This window comes from Coenobita brevimanus, chromosome 95 (genome assembly GCF_032717465.1).
Source record: "Coenobita brevimanus isolate Jiangsu-jjx chromosome 95, ASM3271746v2, whole genome shotgun sequence".
NCBI classification, from domain to species: domain Eukaryota; kingdom Metazoa; phylum Arthropoda; class Malacostraca; order Decapoda; family Coenobitidae; genus Coenobita; species Coenobita brevimanus.
This window is the reverse complement of record NC_137048.1, coordinates 18,614,408-18,639,643: the sequence shown is the minus strand read 5'-3', so window position 1 is coordinate 18,639,643 and position 25,236 is coordinate 18,614,408.

Below are 25,236 nucleotides of genomic sequence, written 5' to 3'. Positions count from 1 at the left end.
GTCTGGCCAAGCAGACCCATCGACCACAGGCAAGCAACTGCCCCCGGAGGGCCATCCTGTGCATTGAAATGATGTTTCCTTGCAGCAGACAGCACCTCGCCACAGCACGGCGCAGGGAAGAGTGTGGAGGTTTGGCTCCTGTGGACACCGCATTTACGTCTCTCCACCCAGTTAACAGGGGTTTCTTAGTATGCTCCAATTCACCTCGTTTTTGGTTATAGGTTTACCACTCATTGTTGTGAATTATTTCATGTTTCCTCATTGTTGTGAATTATTTCCTGAGTACTCATTGTTGTGCATTATTTCCTGAGTAACAGAAAGCCTTGAGGGTCTACCAGTGTAGAGCCACCTGAAGTGAAACAGACGACAATAAAAGGTGACAGGATTGATGGAAGAAATAGAAAGAGAGAAGGGCAGACACAGAGAACGAATGTTATATGTTTGATCAAGCTTGTCTGTCTTCCTGACTGTCTGTCTGTGAAGAAGGTTATGTAAAACTATTACGGATAAATGGAATTGCACCAAATCTAGCATAACGACTTAGGACCATCAGAGGAACAGGTAATTTATTTTTAGGCTAAAATAGGTGTCAGGTCAGCGGCAAGGTCAACTCAAACAGCTTTTTTTTTCTTCTTCTTCTAATCAAATTTAGTGACTAGGTTCGGGGCAAAAATAGGTGATGATTCAATTTTGAGAAGAGTCAGAGGTAAAGATCACAGGGTAAGGTTTAAGGTACCTGCATGACTTGTGGGTACCAGTCGTGTCCAAAACACGCAGCTCACTGGCTTTAAAGAATGGTGATGAATCAGATAATAAACAGTAAATTCGAACCGCAGCAGGTGCTCGTTATTATTTTATTCGCTTCCCCAGAGTTCTTTCCCTCCAAATTTCAACCCACAACTGTTCAAGTCTAACTGTTACAGATATTTTATGAACGGAGGACGCCAGTAATCTGGTGTATGGATTGTTTTTTTTTTTTTTTACTCATTTGTTTTTCCTTCCTCCGTTCTCTTATATATATATATATATATATATATATATATATATATATATATATATATATATATATATCTACAGAAATATTTCAGTCACCTTTTCATTTTCATCCTCGAAAATTAGGTGCCCACAGTCGCCTAGATGGACATTTAAATACATGGTAACGTGCAGGTGTTGCATTCTTTGAGTGCTTCTTCAGGTTGTTTCAAGGCATAGTACAATTTCAATAGACTTTATAAGTACAATTTACTAATTGGTCCTTTTTTTGACTCATCATAATCCTTAACCCTGATAAACATTCGAGGACACTAGTGTGACCCACGCTAACTTTGGACACGTGGCCCTTGCTTCCCATGTGACCCAAGTGGGTGGTGTTCCCAGTAGCCTCATTAAATGATGCGCTGTGTTGGTTGAAGGTAGGCTAGTTGGTGTGCCCTCCTTGGCTAGATTTTTCATATAACACAGGTGTGGGCTATAAAATTGTCCACGAATGTGTTACAGTACTAGACATTTTTAGTGCGTGGAAAAAAATCGATGTTTTGCTGCCAGGAGACTGGGAGTCGGCCTGCTGCCCCCCACACCCCCCACTGCCCACTGGTCAATGGACATCGGGATCCATCCATTATAATCGTGCGACTTAATTTTTTTAATAGTTGTCTTTAGTTACCAATGGAGAATTACACTATATATATATATATATATATATATATATATATATATATATTTTTTTTTTCAGACTGTAGTGTTAAGATTAGATTTTAAATCCATATCTTGTAAACAACTCATGTTTTTTTTTTTTCAAAAACTGGTACAGATTAGTGACCACGAATGTGGTATCGTACAAAAAAAAAAAAAAATCGAATGTTAATACAAAATCGCTTCCTGGGCGAGACATAAAAGTCACGGGTAAATCGCTTGTAATACTGACACATATTTGGGAAAGATTATCAACCAAGCTGTCACTATTTCCTGGATATTTTTGAGATTCCTGAGAAATTTTGCAATTTCCTGAAGTTTTTAGTGAATTGCTAAAACTTTCAGAGATAAAGCAAAGGTACCTCATAATTGTAACAAATCAGCCACTAAGTAAATATCTGGGTAAAAGTTTACAAGAGTGAGGCTATTGCAACTGTCTCCTTACAATATCACGATCTTCAGGAAAATGATTTTATTACACTGTGCAACATAGATAGTTTTCTGGTAATTTCAGACTACAAAAAGTGCAAAAGAAAAATAATATATAACTATTCTGTGGTATTTAACCCGCGGCGTCCCGTCGACGTACTTCCACGTCCTCACATTATGTCACTGCCAATCCCGTTGATGTACTTCAATGTCCTGCAATTGCAAGGTTCATAATTTCCACAATTTTCAAAATTCGCGCGAGATTTTCGATTCGCCCACGTACCCACGCCTCCCCTACCTGCCCCCAGGCGGGCAGCGTCCCAGACCCCACGTGACCTGCGCTCGCCCTTGTCTCGGTCACTCACCTGTTAGCAGTGACCCAGGTCAGACATGGCGCGTAAAGGTCTCTCAGACGACGAAATACAATCCGCCCTGGATGCCTTCACTGGAGATAGTGATTCTCCACTTGATGATGATGTGGTGGATCGAGATTATGTGCAGCCTGAGGAGGAAATAACAAGCAGTGATGAGGAGGTCCTTTCGCCCCGGAAAAAGCGGTATGTCACGTATCGTAAGGCAAGGGAAGGCCAGCCTGCACCCAAAACACCTGCATGGACCTCTCTCCATCCCCTAGAGCGAGATTCTGATGTGGACGAGGATGAGGACGATGACGATGACGGCGGCTTAGGACGTGATGTTGCCTCGCGGTTGGGGAAGGAAAAAATCTCACCCCGAGGATCAGAAGGTGGGGCGAGAAGGCAAATAAATTATGGCCTAGTGTTTTGTCTGGGGAAGGCGAAAGTGGTGTGGTGGGAGTGCGGGGTGAAAGGGAAGTGGTGTGAGGGAGGCAGCACGAGCACGTGGTGCACGTAGGCCTAGGGGAGAGGAGGTGGAGCCACTCCCCAGCACGTCTTTCGCCATACAATATTCCCAAACTTCCTCCACACAGTCCCAGGATGTGGGGAAAGGAAGGAAAGGGAAGGGAAAGGGTAAAGGAAAAGGGAGAGGGAAGAGAAGTGCGAGTGATGAAAGGCGCCGCTCTCCACCTCCCCCACCACCACCAATGTTGCGTTGTGCCTTCAGCCATGTTTCAGAGAGTACCATAACTTCCTACACTACTGAAACTGTGTGGGATGGCGATATGATGCTCAGTATAATGGTAAGGCCAGTCAGTAGGCTATGTGCCAAGTCTTATATAAACTTGAAACGGGTGTAATGTTTGCAGGAAAGTAATGTATAAGTTGAGAAATAGTGTAAGTTGAACGAAGTGATATGAAAACTACACCCACTGTATAAATCTGCGAAAATATGACGCTCAGTATAACACTCTGGTCAGTAAATATGTGATAGCAAGAATATAAAGTGGAAACGGGTGTAATGTTAGCATGAATAAAACGTATAAGTTGAAAAATAGTGTAAGTTGTAATAATTGATGTCACGAGTACACCCACTGTGTAAATCTGCGAAAATATTACGCTCAGTAGAACATTCTGGTCAGTAAGTATGTGATAGGAATTATATAAAGTGGAATTTGTTGTAATGTTAGTAGTAAGGTAATTTATAAGTTGAATACTAGTGTAAGATAAAACAAATGATATCGCGATAACACTCACTGTGTAAGTACGCGCTAATATGATGCTCAGTTGAATCGTAAGGTCTGAAATTATGTGATATGAATTATATCAAGTGTAAACATGTGCAATGTTAGTGGAGAATTATTATATAAGTACAAAAATAGGGTGTAAGTTGAAATAGTAGTCATAGCGACTTCACCGTGTGTGTTATTATGCGCTATTATAACGCTAAATATTTACGTAAGGCCTGAAATTATCTCAAAACAGTTCTATAAAGTTGAAAAGTGTATAATGTTATTAGGAAAGTATTATGTAAGTAGAAAAAACACAATATGAGTTGAAACAAGAGTCACAGCGAGTTCACTCACTACGCAAATAAGCGCTAACATGATGCTAAATGTTATCGAAAGGCCTGTGAATACGTAAAAACAGTTCATTAAAATGTAAAATGGTATAACGTTATTGTAGAAGTATTATGTAAATAAAAAAAATGATATGTATCATGATTTTCGAATGTTAGCGATTCATCGTGACCAGTCTGCCCGATTCTGCTCGTTTCGCACGATGGTACAATGCTTATTTCAGCTCTATTTTTGTATAAAATCCAATTTACTCTTTTATCACATGTTTTTATGTTTGTAATAAATACATATCTACTTACTTTCATTGGTTTCCTAGACTTATAATACCATAGAAAACGTTAGAGGCTCAGACCACCTACAGAGAACACGGTGCCAGGTGTGACCAAGGCATACCTGTTTAAGGCAATTATGGACCCCGGGGAACAATTTCTTTGTGACTGACCATTGTTTCTGACCAAAAGCGAAAGTTTTAGCAAAAAAAAATTGGGTCCAAAAATGGTCGGGATTGGGGGGTACCATTGGTGAGAAAGTGGTCAGGATGGGGCGGGTTAAGTAAACCTCCAGTTCGCCTTTGGCAGCCTGTTTACCAACTGGACTAACTGATTATTGTACAGTTGATCTCGCAGACGGGACGCGTCAGGGCATCAAACATTCAAATCAATGGGAAACTTAACGACCCAATCTAACCCAACCTAGCTTATCCTGACTGTGGGATTTCGCTTCCTAATTCTCGTTAATTTGACCACCAAGGATTACACTAAACCTAGAAATCTCCCTTATACTTTTCAGGCCAAATCTCAGCCTAAGTCCGATCTTACAAAACCAAATCTATTATAACCTAATCTGTCCTAACCTAACCTATCCTATCGTAATCTATCCTAACGTAATCAAATCTTATACCAGGTGCTATCTAAAAGTTCCACTGATTTGAATATTGTAGGAAAGTATGTCACCTTACCTCCTAGTTCTCACTGTCGCCTTCGAAGTAGTCCCCTTTGGCATGTATACAGTGGTCACAGCATTTTTTCCACGAGTCCATGCATCCCTGGAAGGCTTCAGGCGTGACGGTCTTGAGCAACTCCTGCAATTCTGTCTGGATCTCCTCAATCGAGTCAAATCGACGCCCTTTCAGTCGTAATTTAAGCTTGGGAAACAGGAAAAAGTCGCAGGGGGCAAGGTCGGGTGAATAGGGTGGGTGGGGAATGACTACCGTGTTAGTGGAAGCCAGGAACTGCCAGACAACAATTATTGATGTGTGGGCAGGGGCGTTGTCATGATGCAGGACCCAGTCCTTGTTCTTCTACAGTTCTGGACGTTTGCGGCGGATGTTCTCCCTCAGACGTTGCAAAACTTCACACTAAAACTTTCCGCTGACGGATTGACTGAGTGGGACGAATTACTTGTGAACAATCCCTTGGATATCGAAGAAAACGATCAACACCGACTTGACACAGCTGTGAACTTGATGCGCTTTTTTCGGCTTCGGTGAATTGGGAGACTTCTATTGCTATGACTGCTGCTTTGTCTCTAAACCCATGATTCATCATAAACCCATGATTCATCATCAGTTATGACCTTGGTGATGGAGGTGGCATCATCTCTGATCTGATTCTTGGGCTCCCTGCAAACTGCAAAGCGATGTGTCTTCTGTTCGTCACTCAGCAGTCTTGGCACAAATTTTGCTGCAATGCGTCTCATGCCCAACGTGTCTGTCAAAATGCGTTGCACGCTCCCATACGACAGTCCAACGTCATCACAGACATCATGGATAGTTCATCTATGATCTGCAACGATAGCCTGACGAACATTCCTTACGTTTTCTGGTGTTGCTGCCGTTGACGGTCGTCCAGGATGGTCATCGTCTTTGACAGACGTTCGTCCATCCTTGAACTGCTTATACCAGAAAAATGTTCTGCTCTGGGACATGGTATTGTCACCAAAGGTTTGCTGAAGCAACTAGTGAGTTTCTGCAGCCGTCTTGTTGATCTTGAAGCAGAACTTGATGCAGATTCTTTGTTCTGTGAGGTTCACCATTGCAAAACCGCCAAACCACTTACACATTACATTACACTAGTAAGCATAGCTCAACAACACGTCCACTAACAGACACAGCCAGGGCCACACTGGCGCACAAGGGATGCTGCTGACTCCCCCTAGCGGCAAAAGGCAAAACTGCAAACGGTTGGATCCCTCTGTTCAAATTACTGGAACTTTTGGGTAGCACCTCGTATGTCAGTAGAAAATTTGAAATTGCGCCAAAAGTAATACGGTTCGAGAATCTGGCAGCAAGTTATGCTCTTAGTGGTAACTTCGTTGTGGTGATGGTATGTATGATATAAACAAGTCTTTAGATAATTCACAAGTAATATTTTTTTTTACTAAATACCCGGTATCTGTGGTAATCTATGAATCATAACAAGGAACCTCTAAAAGACTAATTTTAGTAGGAAATTTGGAAAGGCCACGCTCATCTTGTAAAGATTTAATATATTAAATTACTCATATATACGTACAAGCATCGATACTCATTTATACAGTTGCATGCAACACACACACACACACACACACACACACACACACACACACACACACACACACACACACACACACACACACACACACACACACACACACACACACACACACAAACATATATATATATATATACAGTATATATATATATATATATATACTGTATATATATATATATATATGTATGTGTGTGTGTGTGTGTGTGTTTGTGTGTGTGTGTGTGTGTGTGTGTAATAGGTTCTATTCTGTTGTCTCTGGCTTCACTATGTATCACTCAGGAGCATTGATATTATATTGGATTACCATTTTTTTCAAGCACAGGTAGAAGACAAACATGAATGATTATTATTATTATTTTTTTTTTCATTTTTTTGACTGAATTCGCACTTCAGTGGGTACTCAAAATCTTGTGCTTAAGAGTTTGTTGACTATCTATCACTGTTTTTGCGTGATGCTTCGTACAGTGTTTGAATTACAGACACATCAACTTAGGATGATAGAATTAAATGTAAGTGTATATGTATGTATGTGTGTATGTATGTATGCATGTAAGTACGTATGTATGTAATGCTTTGCCTTGCTCCTCTGTGTCTTAATTACGGATATTCTGGCGCGACAGATAGACGGTGGAAGTTCCCTGATTTCTTTTTCTTTGCATAAAGCACGGTTCACTGAGTCTTTAACAACAGTTCCTTTTGGATTTTGTTGATAATTCCTACAGTTTTTAGTGATTCACTATGAATGCTCTAATCACTGACTGATAGACCGACACAAGTTTACGATTATGGAATGAAATGAGTGTGTGAAAGTATGTAATACTTTGTCCTGTCCCTCTGCCATATTTACGACTATTCTTGCACGACGCAGGCAGCCAACTTTTCCTTTGGGGTGTAAAGGGGGGCTGGGTGAGATGCTAATTCATACTACAAAAGGGTCACCAGTAACTTTCTCTCTTTGGGACTTGTTGATATCTTTTACAGTTTAAGCGTGACGATCCACACAAAGTTCGCATTAAACAAACCGACAGGCAGACAGCCCATCTACCGTAATACAGGTTTGCGTTGCAGTGCCAAGCCTAACACTTTACTGACAATTTCTTTAATGATGGTTGTTTCTAAAGCATCATTGTTTGACAAAGAAGTGGTACTTTTCTACTGTACCAAATGCCTATTTAACGGATGCTGATTTACATCCAAACACGGTGTTCCCGTCACACAGTAAACGCATCCAAAAGTCTTAATAAGCACACCAAAGTATATTAGAAGTGTATTACAAAAAATGTCAATTGAAATACTTGAAGCAAAGTTAATCGACGATCCTGCAGTTGACGACCCGGGCGATATATACCAAAAGAGGAAGATAAAGAGACGTATGACCGAGAATGAAGGTGATGGGTGGAAAGGGATGAAGCAGTGAAGGTAATTATGGTGACTAATGAGATGAGACAGAGACAAGGCAAAGTAAGAAGGACAGGAGATAGTGAGATGATGTGGAGGATGAAAAGGACACAGAAGGCAAGAACGAAGTGGAGTAATGAGCGCACGACAAAGGGACAATGAACCTTGTTAATATCGAGACGGCTTTAGTATGCTGTTCCAACCAATGCTTTACGACTGTATTCATATATGACTGAGTCGTAAGAGTTGAGAGTAAGTGGTGATGCTGGAATCGTTGAGTACGTCATGGTCGAACTAAGTTTACTGTTCAGTTCCAGTTATCACAATATGATTATAATCGATGGTAGAAGGCCGCTGGGGCTTGAAAGTGTACAAAGAAGTCTATCTATTGCCAGACACCTTAGTCCCGTAAGGGGTGGCCACAAACACACCCTGTCCCCCGCCATATCACTGCCATCCCAGGTCACACACCCCTCTCTCATATACTCCATCCCTGCATCTCATCCTTGGCCTCCTCCTCCCTCTCCCCCCTCCCCCTCCACATCACTCACATGAGAATAAAATTGAGAAAATGCTGACAGAAAGAGATGGGAAAGTATAGCAGTGATAAGGAACTGTGGAGACATGAAACCGTGTCCTCATGGTCATACTCGTTTTGTAATACAGTATTTCTTCCTTTAAATTTTTATTTTGCACATTACATCCTACTATTTAAATCGTAATAACGCCCTAGTATAAGAGACAGCCTTACCTGCGCTCATAAGACTGATTCTCAAAAGGTGACTGGACGGTTTACAACCATGTCATGCCATAAGAAAGGGGGTAGATTACTATCCAGCCAGCAGCTTTGCCTGGGACTGCCGATTTTTATCATATTTATTTTATTGATATATTTTCGATGTATCCTCTTCAAGAGAGTATTCGTATGCCTTATGCCAATAAATAATTTTATAAAAGGGTCCCAAGAAACTTCATAAGCCCACATGAATAAGACCCAGGGAAAGGAAAAAAAAGTAGGAAGTTTGATGTGATGTTTGATCTGAAAGTATGAAATGAGAGGAAAAGGGTGTTTCGTTCCCAGCATCCATAGGTTATTCCATGTTTCTCTAAGGTACACAAAAAAAAGTTAAAAGTAAATATGAAAATAAATACGTATGTATAGAAGTGAAAACTTATTTCGAATCAGTAAAAGTTAAAACTATGAAGGGTTGGCGCCTTTGAGGAGTCCCCCTCTTTCGCCCCTGCTGCCTGTGTCGGTGCGGGCGTCAAAGGACAGAGTGGAATGCCGTTTTGAACTGTAGTGATGGCGGGACTGGTGCCAGGTGACGCCGGGAAACCTGTTTTTATATATATGTTTGACGAGGTTCGGCAGGTAGTCTAGAGAAAGGCACAAGAAACTACAGGTGGTTTACTGAACAATGCTTCGTGACCTTCCCATGATTATTTGTAAGATATTACGTTTTATCACTTATCACAAACTATTCTTAGCAGGTTTTTATTTCTTGATTCAAAAGTTATACAATTATACCACGGAGATGTGATGTATATATATATATTTTTTTTATTTACGAGGCTGCGGCCTTTTGTTTGGGTCGATAGAATATCTGCTAATTAGCCTAGACAGAGTTGGGTTCGATTCTATCCTCGGGAGGCATTTTTGAGTAGGCAGAGCTAAGTTCTCTCATGTGTTTTTACATTTTTATACCCTGTCATGGGTTGTTTGATGACATAAACATACTTTCTAGCTGTATAAACACAGTAACTTTCAGAACTCTCCAATCCTCTCACACCTATACCCAGCGTTGCTACCACTGGTTTGGGGCGCGTGAAACATATTCGTGTGCCTCGACCTTTACGGATCAGTTGCCCTTCAGCACCTGTAAAGCATTGTTGGAAGGCTTGTAGAATTGTGCAGTATACAGGTATGGGGCACTTTCAATCAATGGTGTTCTGTTGCGGCGAGGTATTTCACTTTTTGTATAAGTCTTATTGTTTTGTTTCTGTTTAAGTTTTCTTAATTATTGCCGACAGTTGACTTATATGGAATAGTTCCTGTTTAGTCTGGTTCTGTTTCATATATTGATGTCTCCTACATCAGTCCATATGCCTTGCGTGACAGCCAGCATGTGATGAGTGCAGGTGTGTAATGCAGAGGCATTACACATCTGCAGTCGATGGTATTTTGTCTATAAGTGAAAGTCTTATGGAATGTTTAGTTAGATTTAGCTGTTTTTCATGTTAGGATTTAGCGTAGGATTGCAATTTGTTTCTTAGGTTTATCGATGTTAGGATCTAAGCATAGATTTACTTTGTGTTATATGAACACATTATCGTAACTATTTTTTCCCTTTTTTTTTTTTTTGTTGCTTCACCCCAAGTGCTCATATACATAAATATTTATTTATAAGAAACATCTTTATCACTTATCACAGAAAACTTGATTATGGTGAAAAACAAATATATATATATATATATATATATATATATATATATATATATATATATATATATATATATATATATATATATATAATTTAAAAGAAAATAGTTTGGCTTTATGCCGATTGCATTGTCCTTTTGTTTCTGGCATAAAAAAAAATAAAAGGCTAGTTCGCCCATGATAGACGTGTGCAAACTTGTCGCCATAAAAACTAATTCAGATTCATAAACAAGGTTTCAGTAAGTAACGGAATGAGTATAAGCAGATATATGTTTCCTACGACAGAGCTGTAATTGTGTTGCTTGGTACAGTGGTCATTCTTAAACGGCTTGTTGACTGGCCAAATTTCAACAGCATATGAACAGTATGTAATGCTCATTTACAAAGAAAACACAAATCTCACCCTCTACCGATATATCTCCATTTTGTTTTCCCGGTTACCATCTCCTTACAAACTTTCGTAACAAGGGCGCCACCTGTTGTTATATCAAATCCCAATATGCAGTTGACACTATTTTAAATTTCACTTCATCCAGTTTTGATTACTCATTATATATATTAAATTGCCAAAACATTACCAATTATATCTGTGTAGTTAATCGTTCCCCCAATGCTTCTTCGGAACCCAGTGTATTTGATTCCATATCCACTCAGTTGAGTAACCTTGACCTTGCCCTTGGCAATGAAATTACCATTTTGGGTGATTTTAACATACACAATGTTGAATGGTTATTGCATTCTGCCCGGACTGACGACGCTGGTCTAGAGTGCGAACTGTTTGCGGAATCGTTTAATTTCACCCAGTTGGTAAAGCAACCAACCAGAATACCTGATAATCCTGACCATGATGCCCATCTCTTGAATTTATTCTTGACAAATAATCAAGATCAATACAGGATAGAGGTACTGTCACCACTTGGATCCTCTGACCACAATCTCATCAAAGCCTCATTAGTTAACCCTTCTACACCTCCCCATTCTGAACCTGTCAGGGTAACCCGATGGCACTTTGACAAGGCAGACTGGGATGGATTTAGAAATTATCTTGCTGATGTTCCATGGCAGTCTTTCTTCTCTAGTGATCCCAATTCTATCCAGTCCCACATTTGCGACTTAATACTAGCTGGTATGGATTTATTCATACCAAGTCAACAATTCACGAAAAGATCAAACTCTTCAAAATGGTTTGATGGCAATTGTGCCAGAGCAACAGCCCAAAAGTCATTAGCATATAACTCTTACTTAAAATCAAAAACATCTGAATCACTCTCCCAATTTAAAATTGCTAGAAATCATGCAAAGCTGTATTAAATCTATCTAAATCAAACTTTCTTCAAAAGCAAGCATCAAAACTACTTAACAACCTTAATGACAATAGAATATTCTGGTCAACTCTTAATTCTTTCAATAATAACTTTAACAAGTCATCTTCCATTCCCCCACTAAACTCTTCAGATGGCAATATTACAAATGACCCACGTGGGAAAGCAGATATCTTTGCTAGTACCTTTGCCAGAAATTCTACCATAGATGATATCAGCCAGAATGTCTCAGTACTGGAACTTGACTCTCCCGAAATTGCCCCACTTAAAATACAGACAAGATACGTAAAATCCATCCTAGACAATTTACCTACCAACAAAGCTCCAGGCCCAGATGGAATTCCGCCAATTGTTTTGAAAAAGTGTTCCCCTGAACTTGCCTCTGTCCTAGCTAAATTATTCAGACTATGCATACATACTTCTTTATTCCCAAATTCATAGAAAGAAGCCAATATCCACCCAGTTCCGAAGAAAGGGAGTTCGTCTGACCCCTCCAATTACAGACCAATAGCTGTCACCTCTTCTCTTGGTAAGATATTTGAATCTTTAATTAATAAGCATATTGTTAAACATCTTGAATCCAACAACTTAATTAGTGATAGACAATATGGTTTTCGCCACGAAAGATCCACCATTGACATACTCAATCTCTTAACTCATACCGTCCATCAATCAATTGATCTTTTTGGAGAAACTCATGCAGTAGCTCTTGATATCTCTAAAGCTTTCGACAGAGTATGGCACCGTTCCCTGCTGTCCAAACTCCCTTGCTATGGACTAACGTCTTTTGTTCCTTTGATTTCTTCTTATCTTAGTGACAGGAAAATAAGAGTAAAAGTAGATGATGTATATTCGAATTTCCCCTCAATTAACGCCGGCGTGCCGCAGGGATCAGTTCTGGCGCCAACCCTATTTCTGGTTCATATTAATGATCTCTTCTCTGTCACTCACAATCCCATTCACTCATATGCAGATGACTCAACACTACATAGTTCATTCACACTCAGACATCCATTTACAAAGTCTAATATCTCTACCTCTCAACTCAGTACAGCCATCTCCATAAATCAAGATCTATCTACAATCAGTGAATGGGGACAAAACAACCTTGTCTCTTTTAATGCTAGTAAAACTAAATATATACAGTTTACTGATAGACAGATATTGCCAGATTCGTACATTACCTTCAGTACTACTAATATTCCCATCTCCAAAAGTATTGAAATTCTTGGTGTCTCACTTAACAGTGCCCTCAGCTGGACCTCTCATGTCAGATCACTTGCTAAAACCGCCTCAAAGAAACTTGGATTATTGTAGAGTCCGTAACTTCTTCGCCGATGAGCAGTTGGCTATAATTTATAAGAGCCATGTGCGCTCTCAGCTTGAATATTGCTCACCCTTGTGGAATGGTTGTGGAGAGGTTGCATTAAGACAACTATACAAAATTCAGAATAAAGCTGTTAGAATCATTAACAACCCTGCCATTACATATAAACTACCTCCCCTGCAAGTAAGAAGGAATGTTGCCTCCCTTGCATTATTTTACAGATATTTTTTTGGCAAATGCTCAGACGAAGTTGCGTCCATGGTGCCACCTCTCCATGCCTTCCCTCGTGCTACACGGACACCTGGAATGTCACGCAACCATATTGCAGAACTTCTGCCTATCAGAATTCTTTCATTCCCCGAACTGCATCTCTCTGGAACTCGCTTCCCCAGAGTTGTTTTCCTCCAAATTTCAACCCACAACTATTCAAGTCTAACTGTTACAGATATTTTATGAACAGAGGACACCAGTAATCTGGTGTATGGATTATTTTTTTTTTTTTACCCATTTGTTTTTCCTTCCTCCGTTCTGTTATTTATAAAAAAAAAAAAAAAAAAAAGATGGCTATGCATGGGACGTTAAGCAAGGATTCCGGGGGCTTGCATGATGTGACGGTGAGTGTTTGGCCCCTTAGGCATGTAGTTGATAGTTCGTCCACAATTATGCTTCCATCTGTTTTATAAAACCCAGCTGCACACACACACACACACACACACACACACTACACAGTAACTCTCTCTCTCTCTCTCCTGTGTTTTGTGTATGTAAGCTTGCAAGACATCCCGTTTGTGGGGCCTTCTGGGTGGATGAGTGGGGTGGGTGGGTGGGCGGATGAGTGGTGTGAGTGGGGTGTTCAGGGTGAGTGGGACGGGTGGGGTTAGATGGACAGGCTGAGCTGGGTGGGTAGTGTGTGTGGGTGGGCAGAATTGGAAGGATGAGGAGGGCAGGGTAAGAAGGAGGAGTGATTTTAGTGAGTGGGGGTGGGGGGGACGAATGAACAGGGTGGGTGAAATGGATGAGTATGTGGGGTGGGCTGGAGGGTGGATGGGGTGAGTGGGTTGGGTGGATAATTTGGGCAGTGTTGGGGGCTGGGTTGGTTGGGTGGGTAGGGCGAGCGTGGTTGGTTGGATAGGTTGGTGGTTGAGGGAGCTAAGATATATGGACGGGTGAGATGCGTGAGTGTGAAGTGGGAAAATGGGTCTGTTGCGTAAATAGATCAATGGTAGAAATAGGTCCATGGTTGGGAATAGATATATGGTTGAAATATGTCCATGGTACGACTAGGTCCATGGAAAATATGTCTTGGGGAAATTGGTCCAAACAGGGACACAGAGCCAATGCGAAAAAATAAACTAGGCCTATGTGCAGATTCTGTGTTGTCCAGAAGGAGAACATTCGTCCAGAAAGGAAAATAGGTCCATGACTGAATTAATCCCAAGGAGGGGTAATAGATCCGCGTAAATATAAGTCCAGGAGAAAAAAATGAAGAAAAACCGAATGAGGAAGAAAATTAAGTCTATCTGTCTATCTATTCCTAGACGCCTTAATCCCGTAAGGGATGACCACAAACAAATCGCCTCCATGTCGCCACGTCCCCTGCCATTCACTGCCCTGCTCCCAGCTCACATACCCCTCTCTCATATATCTCTCCATTTTATCCCTTCATCTCATTCTTGGCCTCCCCCTTCCTCTCCCCCCCTTCATCTCACTCACATACACTCTCCTCGTCAGTCCCTACCTCTCCATCCACTCCATTTGGCCAAACCACCTCAGCGTATCCTAATGCTTTCTTTCACATCCACATCCACACTATAACGCTCCACTTCCTCATTTGTCAGTCTGTCGCTCCATATGACTCAACATGCTCCTCTCAAATAACTCATTTCCCCTGTCCTCAGTCTTGACTTGTGTCCCTCCAACAAGGTCCAAGCTTCACTTTCATACGCTAGAGTTGCTATCACAATACTGTCTTGTAGTAACTGTTTCACCTCCATGCTCACTTTCTTGTTTCTTATCACTGCTTTCAAGGAACCAGCAACCTTTACTTCCTTGTTCTACCCTTTAAAGCACTTCACCCTCAAAACTTCCATCCTTGCTCATCACACTACCTAAGTACTTAAATACACTCTCATTTTCTATTTCCTATTTCACATTTTCTATTGTGGGGAGGCGGTGGCTGAATCGGTAGAGAGGCGGCCTGCTGTCCTGATGGACCCAGGTTCGAATCCCGGCTGGGGCAGGGAACAGTTTAAGGATCTGAATTTCATAAAAGCAGACTTTCCTGATCTACCAGATGACACGCCGATATGTCGTAAAAGTACCCTCGCTAATACCAGTACACCAGTCCTGTATGAGACAGCCTTACCATGTATTCAATATGGACGGTGGGTGTTAGCGCCGAAGTGGTGACATGTGGAGGTGTAGGAGGACTACTGGGCCTTGGGATAGGCTACTGCCCCCGAGATATAGGCCCTGACGCCTTTGCCCAGAGTCGGACACATTAAAAAAAAAAAATCCAACCTCACTGTACATTCATTCACTTCACTTCTCTCGAAGACCATAACTTTACTCTTCCGTACATTCATCTTTAGATTCCGTTTCTTACACACTCTCCCAAACTCATCCACCAAGCCTTGCAGCCCCCCTTTGTCTTCACTTAACGGCACAGTATTATCTGCAAACAACAGTGCAGGGAGTTTCCAAACACTGTCCTCTCTCATTAGGGCTGCTCCAACATCCACTGCCCTACCTTGTATCTCTTTTGTAATCCCACCCATATACAGATTGAAAAACCATGGAGACATGACATATCCCTGTTTCAGTCCAACCTTCAAATAGCAAAATTCACTCATTTCACTATCCACACGCACTGCAGCCTTAGCACTCTCATACATACTGTTCATGGCATTCATTAACTTCCCGTCTGCTCCATATGTTTTTAATACTTTCCACAATCCTTGTCTATCCACCCTGTGATGTGCTTTCTCAAAAACCATGATATACATTCTGGAAATCCATGAAGGCCGCATACAATTTCTTTCCCTTCTCTTGGAAACTTTTCCACTAACGATCTAAGAATTGATATCTGATCTACACAACCTCTTCCCTTCCTAAAACCACCCTGTTCTTCTCCAACTACAGTAATTCCTCTGTTATTTCTCTAACTCTGTCAATAAGTATCCTACTGTATACTTTTCCCATTACACTAAGAAGACAAATGCCACTATGATTACCACATACTTCTTTTGCCCCTTTTCCCTTGTACAGGAGAATAATTATACCTGACTTCCAATCCTCCGGGACTCTACCTTATTCCTAAGCCAATCTGCACATCTTCCACATCTATTCTACTACTATCTCTCTCCCATGCTTAAGCATTTCACCACACACTCCATCAATTCCTGGGGCTTTCTCCATTTTAACTTTCTTCATTGCTTGCACAACTTCCATCCTACTGATTTCTTCCTCTCTTCTCACATCCCTCCATCTCCCACCCATTCCCCAGCCACTTACACTCGCATTACTCTCATTCGCTATGATCAACAATTCCTTAAAGTGTTCTCTCCATCTGCTCACTTTTTCTCCCTTCTCCACTAGTAATCTACCATTTTTATCTTCACTCTCGAACGAACTTCTTTGGCACCCTGTCTAACTCTCTTTACCACTTTCCAGAACATTTTTTTACATTCCCTCCACTTTACACTCAAATTCCTTTCAATTTCCTCATCCACTCTCTTCTGACTCTCAATTACTAATCTTTTCACCTCTCTCTACCTTTCTGCATACAACTCTCTCTTCCATCTCTCTACTTCTCCCACGCCCGTGTTATCTCCATGGGGTAAAATCAATTCACGGGGGGAAAATAGGTTCATGGAGAGAAAATAGGTCCGAAGGAGAAAATCGGTCCATGGCAGACGGCTGTCAATGCGGAACTGGTCCCTAGGGAAAAAATTGCGGGTGTGGTTGTTGATTCCTAGGGGGTAAAGTAGAAGGCGGGCGTATTTGCTAGTTCTGGTTATTTTTAGATTATATGTAACCCCCTATTGAGGTGTGAAAAGTGAGTCGATGACTATGGTGGTAATTATGAAGACGACGACGATGCTGATTATGATGTAACATACACTTAGTAAAAAGATCATGTAAACGTTATAAGAGTTTCCACTAAGACAGGCGTAGCACCACTTGCATATGTAATTACTTTTGTCTGTTTCATTAAATGCGTCAAATACTGCTATAGGCACACCATAGAAGTCCCGATGTAAATGTTGGAGTGAGGGAGGACCTATAAAGTAATTTACATTCGTATGGCTTACAACCTAGAACAATTTTAAATGTGGTAATGATGGGGTCATATGATTTTATGAAGCCTTTTTTTTTTTTTTTTTTTACAAAAAATGCAAACCTGCGATATATTACAGTTAAAAATCATTTTCTCTCTCTCTCACTCTCTCTCTCTCTCTCTCTCTCTCTCTCTCTCTCTCTCTCTCTCTCTCTCTGTCATTATATATATATATATATATATATATATATATATATATATACCAGGGGCAGTATCTCACTGATACATAACGTGTCCCCCAGGTAGCGGAGTGGGGAATGCCTCACAGAAAAATGAGGTGCCATCTGCCTTCTTTGATGGCGCAGACCATTGGACTCCCTACAGATAAACAGGGCTCCTCTGAATATATTGGTTAAGGTGGCACAAAATCACGTCTAACCAGAAACTCTGTGGCAGGGAGGTAAGATTATTTGCCATAATCCCCCAAATCAAATGTGAATTCTACTCATACTGAGTATTCGGACATTCATATTGGATCATCTTCTACTAGAAGTCAAACTGCACTTCCTCCTGTGCTTTCGGGCAATGTGCCACCCAAAGCATATAAGCTCTGCCTCGGCGCATCAGAGACCTGGAACATTAAACAAACTGAAATCCATGAATATCTACACCTAGGATACGTTGTAAGAGCCCTTGCAGAAAATTATAAACTTGGTACCTTAATGGCTGAATTAGAAAACATTAGTTGGGATATTATAGGTTTGAATGAGATCCACAGAAATAAAGAAAATTAAATTTAGCTCCAAGAAAATAACAACTACAGAGGAATGCAGAATGAAGGAGTTAGTGGTTGTTGGTGGCTGTCGGATTAAAAGTAACATGCATTTTGCTGTGAACATTGTTAAATTCAGCAGTATGTGACAGACTGACATGAATTGTTATTAGAGTGGAAATGATACACCGTTAAAGTAATATAAGTATATGCACCCACATCTCAAAGCACAAATGAAATAGACACATTTTATGACACCTCGCAGATTATGAAAGTAGAAAACAACTAGATATACTATACTCATGGGAGACTTCAGTATCAAAGTTAGTAAACTGTAAAATGGAGAGGCATGTATGGGAAACTTAGGGGTAGGAGAGAGGAATGACAGAGGTGAAATGGTGGTAAACTCTGCTGAAATGTATAACATGGGAATAATTAACACTTTTCCACAAAAGAACAGGGACTAGGCGGACCTGGAGATGATTAAAGGGAGAAACAAAGAATGAAGTAAACTTCCTTACTCCAGGTAAAAACAACACGATCGCCAATATCACAGTTATCAATAAAGAAAATGTGGACAATGACCATAGAATGGTTGTTCCACAGATAGAGTAAGTTTCAAAAGTGGAAGAAAGAAGCTGAAAAACAATAGGATGTGTCCAATATAAAGTAAGTGACAATAAAGCTGGCTTTCAGTTATATATAAAGAACAGATTTCAGGTTTATGCTGAGTGACATTGATGAGTTGAATGATAGAATAACAAAAGTAGGAAGGGAATCGGCCAAGGTAGCATGGAAAATTAATATAACTAAAGCCAACAGGTAATCAAAAATTTCCCTCGAGCTCATGAAATCAAGAAAGGAGATGGAACTTTAATAAACAGAAAGTGCAAATCTGAAAGAGCGAAATTAAATTTCCTTATCAACAAGAAACAGATAGAATAAACTAGAAACCTAGATCAGACCAAAGAAATCATAAAAAAAGGAAAAAAGTCTGAAACAGATCTGAAACAAAATGGCACTAGGAAATATAAAAATTATATCACGAACGAAACAAAGGTGAAGTCATTAAGTGCTGAGACATGATGAAGAATTTTGCAAATAACAAAATACATCAGAGATAATAGTACCAAGAGGTAGACACAAGTGAAATACAGCATTAACACCAGATTAAGTAAATATTTTTCTCTTAAAAGTATATAAAGAGGAAACAATGCAGAATATGATAGAAGAGTAATATATTTACTGACGGATGCAGGAGTAAAAGTTCTGAACTGGCTCTCCCACTCCTTATTCAGTGTATAAGGAAGAAGAAAAAATCCGAGACTTGTTGCAATGAAATAGTTATTTTGCTTTTTAAGAAAGGCGACTCAGAAGATCTTAGTAAATGTTGTCGAATTAGTATATTATTAGTTATTTACGAACTATTCACAAAAGTCCTAAAGAACAGAAAAACAAAACATTTGGAAGAAAACCAGCCTCGTGAGCAGCCAAGATTCCGAAACGAATTCATGTATTTAGTACCTACACACAATGAATCAGGAAATTACAATATACTGTATATACCCGGCAATAACCAACAGCAATCAAGTTTTGTCTATTACGAAAATGTTTTTGATGCAGTGAAGTACACAGCAATTATAAAGTCATTGCGGGAACAAGAGATGAATGAGAACATTATAAACCTGTTCGCAAACATATATAGATAGGAAACTGCTACATTTTAGTTACATAAGGACTCAAAAAAAGGAAGATTGAGAGAGGTATGCATCAGGGAGATATATTTTCACCAAATTTTTTACAACGCTCCTTGAAAGCATTTTCAGAAAGCTAGACTGGGAAAAGAGAAAACATATATGGAGAAAATTTAAACCATTTAAGAACTGCAGATTACATGTCTAGATTTCAGAAACAGCAGTGTCATTGCAATAACTGTTAAATAACTTAAATAGAGAAAGTCTCAAATAAGGCTAAGATGAGCTGGAGTAAAACTGTAAAACTGTTTAATCCAAATACACTGAAGAATGTCACCAAAATAAATATAAAACATGCGTGAAGGTGATGAGGAGTACAGTTCTATCTATCTATCTATAGCCCGACGCCCTAATCCCGCAGAGGGTGGCCGCAGACAAAACGCCTCCAAGTCGCTCTGTCACCCACCATTTGACTACCCTCCCCCCAACTTCCCCCCCCCTCCCTCATATACCTCTCAACTCCATCCCTCCACCTCATCCTCGGTCTACCCCTCCCTCTCCCTCCCTCCACCTCACCTACATACACCCTCTTAGTCAGTCTTTCACTCTCCATTCTCTCCAGAAGTCCAAACCACCTCAGTGTAATTCTCCTAATCTTCTCAACCACATCCACATCCACCCCACAACGTTCCTTCACTTCTTCACTCGTCAACCTCCCTCCATGTCACTCCATATGCTCCTCTCAAGTAACTCATTTCCATTGCTCTCACTCTTGACTTGTTCCCCTCTTGCAAGGCCCACGCCTCGCTTCAATACGTCAGGGTAGGGATCACAATACTATCATGCAGTGACTTTGTAACTTCCATACTCACCTCCCTATTTCTCATCACTGCTTTCAGTGAACCAACATCCTTCCTTCCCTACTGTACCCTTTCGCGCACTTCATCCCCCAAAGTTCCATCCTTACTCATCACACTACCCAAGTACTTGAATGCACTCACATTCTCCATATCCTCACCATCCAACCTCACTGTACACTCTGTGACTTCATTCCTCTCAAACACCATAACTTTACTTTTGTTTACATTAACTTTCAGCTTCCTCCTCCTACACACTGTCCCAAATTCATTCACCAAACCTTGCAACTCCCATTCATCTTCACTCAACAATACTGTATCATCAGCAAACAGCAGCACCGGAATCTTCTAAATCTCACCCTCATTCATTAGAGCCACACCTACATCCACTGCTCTACCTTGCACCTCCTTTTCAACCCCATCCATGTATATATTAAACAGCCATGGAGACATCACACAACCCTGTTTCAGTCCCACACTGAGATCAAAGAACTCACTCAGCTCACCATCCACTCGCACCGTAGCCCTAGCTCCCTCGTACATACTCTTCACAGCACTCAACAATTTCCCCTCCACTCCATATATTCTTAATACCTTCCACATACCTTGCCTATCTATTCTGTCATAAGCTTTCTCCAAGTCCATGAAGGCAGCATACACTTTCCTTCCCTTCTCTAGATACTTCTCCACTACACATCTTAGAACAAATATCTGATCTACACTCCCTTTTACCTTCCTAAATCCTCCTTGTTCTTCTCCAACTAGCTCCTCTGTCATATGCCTAACCCTATGAATGAGTATTCTACTGTATATTTTACCAGTCACACTAAGAAGGCAAATACCCCTACGGTTACCACATACTTCTCTCTCCCCTTTTCCTTTGTATAAAGGAACAATTATACCTGATTTCCAGTCCTCTGGAACCCTTCCCTCTTCCCAAGCCAATCTACACAACTTCCATATCCACTCCACAACAATCTCACCCCCATACCTAAGCATTTCACCACACACTCCATCAATTCCTGGGACCTTTCCCAACTTAATCTTCTTCATCGCTTCCACTACTTCCGCCCTACTGATCTCTTCCTCCCTCCTCTCATCTCGTCTTCTCCCAGCCATTCCCCAACCACTTATACTCGCACTGCTCTCACTCTCTACATTCAACAAATCCTCAAAGTGCTCCTTCCATCTCCTCAATATATCTCTCTTCTCCACCAACAATCTATTATTCCTATCTTACACTCCCCTACTATTTCCCCTTTCACACTGCCTAACTTTCTTTACCTCTTTCCAAAACAATTTCTTACTCTCCCTCCATTTCACAATCAGATTCCTCCCAAACTCTTCATCCACTTTCTTCTTACTCTGCTTCACCAGTCTCTTAACCCACATATACCTCTCTCTTCTCTCTCTCATCTTCTCCCCTTCCTCTACTCGCTAAACATTCACTATATGCCTTCTTCTTTTGTTCCACAGCTCGTTTCACCTCATCATTCCACCATGCTGTCCCTTGCACACCCTTGCATCTCCTCCTCACTCCACAAACCGCCTCACATGCTGCGCCTATCTCCTCCGTGAATATCTTACATACGTCTTTCACCCCTTCCATCTGCTCTAGCTCATACCTTCCTAATCTTTCTTCCGCTATGCTCTTATACTCTGTCATTTTCTCACTATTTTGCAATTTCTTCACTCTTCTCACAGATGTTTCCTCCTGTCTTCCCCTTCGTCTCCTCAACCATTTTCTTTGCAGCTTTACATTGGCCATCACTAAGTGATGGTCCGAGACTCCATTCTCCCACCCTCTCCACACTCTTGCATCCAACACTCGTCTTCTCATTCGCTCATCCACACACATGTAGTCTATCATTGCCTTTCGTTCAACAAGTTCATCATCTATCCTCCACATTACTCTCCATGTTACCGGTGGATCATCTTAAGACGAAAGTGGGTGTTGGCTTGCCAACCTCTTACAAGCACAGATGTCCACCAAAGCACTACCATTCCCATCTACTTCAGCTGGCACACCCCACTGACCAACCACTCCATCTACTCGTACATTCCCAACTTTGCCATTCATGTCTCCAATCAAAAGCACTCTTTCGCTCCTCTCAAACTTGTCCATACATGCTTCTACTCCCGCCCAAAACTCATCTTTCACTCTTGCCACTCGGTCCTCTGTTGGGGCATACACACATACAATCGCCCACGCTTGTATGCCTACTTTCATCCTCATTCATACAATCCTTGCACCCACTGTTCCATACTCTCTTATATTCTCCTTCCACTTCTTGCTTATCATCAGACATACTCTTGCCCTCTCATTCTCATTGACTCCCGCACATATACCTAAACCATATTCCCATTCTCTCACCCTTTCACCTTTCCATTTAGGTTCAGTCAATCCACATATATGCACTTTTGCATCCTCAAGCACCTAAACAATCTCTCCTCTTTCACTTCATGATTCACTCCTCTCACATTTCATGTTCACACGCTAAGAATGTCCTTTGTCCATTCCTTAGTCGTCAACGTATGGTCCGTCCGGGTCCGAGGTGCTTTATTCGCTTTTTTAGTTAGTTCTTTTTACGGGGTGGGGCACCAACCCACTTGAGGCAAATAATGAGACTAACGAAAGACCATGAAAACGAAATAATAAGACACATTATAACTGGATGGATTCACAGCGTTGCCTGGCGTACGATAATTATCACACAAAAACAATAATTTGATCGTTTGTACGATGTACAATACCACCTGTACGATAATATGATAAGGCAGGAATTTGTACAGCCGTTAGGCCAAATAATGGCCCACCTGGCAGACTCAGTATGGCCATAATTTTGGCCCAACTCAAATCTCCCGGTCATCACCGAGACTGAGGTTTGTTTTGATCCAAGTCTTCATATCATGCTTCCTGTCCTACCACTGGCTCATCGTTCTCCAGCTGATGCAGCCAACCAATCATAAGACAACTTATAGTTAAGTGATAAGGACAGCACAGCTGTATGTCCGCCATACTTACCCAACGAGTGAGTGGCCACGTGATATCCTTTAGATTTCATCATATTTCGGAGGTTTATAAGTGAAATAACAAATAATCATTTGTGTCTACAGATAAATGAGTGTTTCAGGGGTAATACTCGTAGCAGGTATGGAGATGACAGTGCTGTTTTGTATGCAGATCTACTGAAATAAGACAGCCTCCATCCAGTGTTGATCATGGCTGCCAGTGATGAGGAAATAATTATCGATGTCTGTGACTCTTTAGAGGTGCTTGAAGAGGACCATGATTGCACTACTGATGAAGAAATTGATGCTGATGATGTGTGTAGTGAATCAGTAGGTAGTGACAGTGATACTTTTACTGTAAGTGAAGGCATTGATGATCCAGTTCTGTCCCAAATCTGACACAGGATTCTGTTCACATTGTTATATCAGACACCATAAAAAGCTGCAGCTGTAAAGTACCACCATTATACAAGCATCATCTCAACACTGCTTTTATATATATGTAATTTTTTTGGCATGTGCAGTGGTTTTACACAAAATGTATATTTCATCATGTTTTAGCCACAGTTGGTGATATATAATTTTGTGTGATTACCCATTATCAGTTTTTACATTTCTGTTTGTTTCATCACAAAATAGATTCTAAGCTGTCATTTGATATATAATTATATACATTTTGTTTAATTATCAATGCATTTTCACATAAGCAGAAAATATATGTGTGTATGTGCCATTGCATCCATTTTCATGTACGTATCCAGAATGAAAGGACGGTACGATAATACAGATGCAAGTACGATAACTTTGACAAGTTTAGTACGATATTTTGGGCAAATTCACCTGGCAACGCTGGGATGGAATGCTTTCGGTAAACATACACATCATGAAAAGTAGCTTGCCAGTATGTGTGAAGCACAAAAAGTATGTGATGAATGTATAATATCAGCTACCACATAGGCTGTGAGACATGGAGACTGACAAAATCAATGGAAAACTAATCTTTTCTCAAAGAGCAGTGGAAAGGTCACTGTTGGGAATGTCTTTGCGATATGAAGAAATTAACTTTGGTGAGAAAGTACACTAAAGACAATGATATTAATGAAGTTATAAAACAACACAGTGGACGTGAGAAGGGAACGTAGAAGGAATAAGGGATAACCAATGGAGTAAGAGGCTGACACAACTGGATTCCAAGGGGTTTTAAGTAGCTGACAAAGGCCAGACAAGAGGAAGGGAGATGAGACAGGGAAGTTGGCAAACAAAACCTGCCAGAGATTGGTTCGGTCAAGGAGTTCGTAGAGAAGGTATGGGGAGGCCAATACATATATATATTTATATATATATATATATATATATATATATATATATATATATATATATATATATATATATATAAATGGCGGTATACAGCAAGTTTTACACAATACTGGTCTTAAGTGTAACCAGTTTCTTTGATTTGTTATACAAGTAGGAATTATACACAGCTCTACTGTACTTGTTTCCATGGGATACTTACAAGTTTATGAAAACCGCTAAACATTGGTTCC